The sequence below is a fragment of the Pundamilia nyererei genome, unplaced genomic scaffold (genome assembly GCF_000239375.1).
Source record: "Pundamilia nyererei isolate P.nyererei 1_Seehausen unplaced genomic scaffold, PunNye1.0 scaffold00438, whole genome shotgun sequence".
NCBI classification, from domain to species: domain Eukaryota; kingdom Metazoa; phylum Chordata; class Actinopteri; order Cichliformes; family Cichlidae; genus Pundamilia; species Pundamilia nyererei.
This window is the reverse complement of record NW_005187839.1, coordinates 289,629-291,151: the sequence shown is the minus strand read 5'-3', so window position 1 is coordinate 291,151 and position 1,523 is coordinate 289,629.

The following is a 1,523-nucleotide window of genomic DNA, read 5'->3' as shown; positions in this document are numbered from 1 at the left end:
ATTATTATTATTATTATTATTATTATTATAACCTTACCTTTTTTAACCTCTGGCAGTTCATCACTTACATTTGTACCTTTTCAATCTTTTCATTGGACTTTAACATTTGACATGAAACTTTAATTGCAATAACTAGAATAATTGGTGTGTTCTAAAACTTTTGAACGGTAGTGAGTACAATTCAATTCAGACAGCAGAGGGAAGTGACTTATCAGGAAGTGAAATAAGAGCAGAAGTTGATGGCGGGAGAGAGGTTGAAGGCTATGATAGAGCTGAATGAAAATCAAACATTAGGCGACAACGGAAAAATAAATAATAAATAAATAAGCCGTTGTGAAATTAAGTCTGTAATGTGGAGGAAAAGGACAGTGAGCGCAGTGTAACCGTGACAACGAGACACGAGGACGGATTTAAAGCGATCATAAAATCATCTTAAAACGGACCGTGGTTCAGTGAGTGGAACCAGATTCAGCTACAACAGCGATACATAAGCCTGCAGAGAGATGAAGAGTGCTAAAATACAGAGAAACGGATCTGATGAGTGTTTGTAGGGATGTGGTTCAGCAAGTTAAAGACACACGACTCCATAACATGCTGCCTGATCCATAAGAGAGTCACATATATGTATGGCTTTTTGTCAAACGTGGTTAATTCCCCCAGGGATCAATAAAGTATTCTGATTCTAATTGTTTGGTTTATTGTTTGTTGGAAAGCCATTTCCCCCGTGCCGCTCAGCAGGCATACGCTTTTACCCGTTTAGATTTTTGTGAAGGATATTTTTTCCCATAATTTTCATTGATAGTTGCTCATAGGTAGAACAGAGCCATGGAGAGATTATTATACAAAAACATAAAAAGAACTAGGCACAGGTAGAAGGTCTAAATAGCTTTTTAGTGTTGCGCTCGGTTTCCTTTTGAAACGTTTTGAACAAAGATTTAAAATGACTAAATTTTGCTTTGTGGATGTGATAGTTACCTAGGATTATTAATAGGTTGTTTAAATTTAATTCTCTTGTTATTTTTTATCATTGTGGAAACCAAACATTACATCATTCCAGCACAAAGAAAAGTTAGTCAATATTTTCAATAATGAGTCACGCTAGATCATTCCAGAAGGTGCAGGAGTAGGGACACTACCAAACCACGTGCATCAAGGTCTCTGGATGAATTTCATAGAATGAGCAGTCCAAACGTATCTTTCTTAAAAAAGTTAGAAGAATTGATTGACAGGGTAACATCTATTTATGTTTTTAAGAGAAACCTGCCTTATGGAAGTGTCCACATCTTTCCTCAAATGATGTGGACAGTGAGAGATAAGGATAAAGGTCACTCTTTCGAGGATACTAATGTTCACATATTGGACAGAGAGGACAGATGGTTTGAAAAAGGAGTAAAAGAATTCATTTATTTCCACTGTGAGCGACCATCTTTGAACAGGGGCGGTGGCTTACGACACCAACTGTCTGTCATCTATAATTCAGTTTTAAGATCTCTTCCCAGATGCCTTAACACCCACTCACGCCC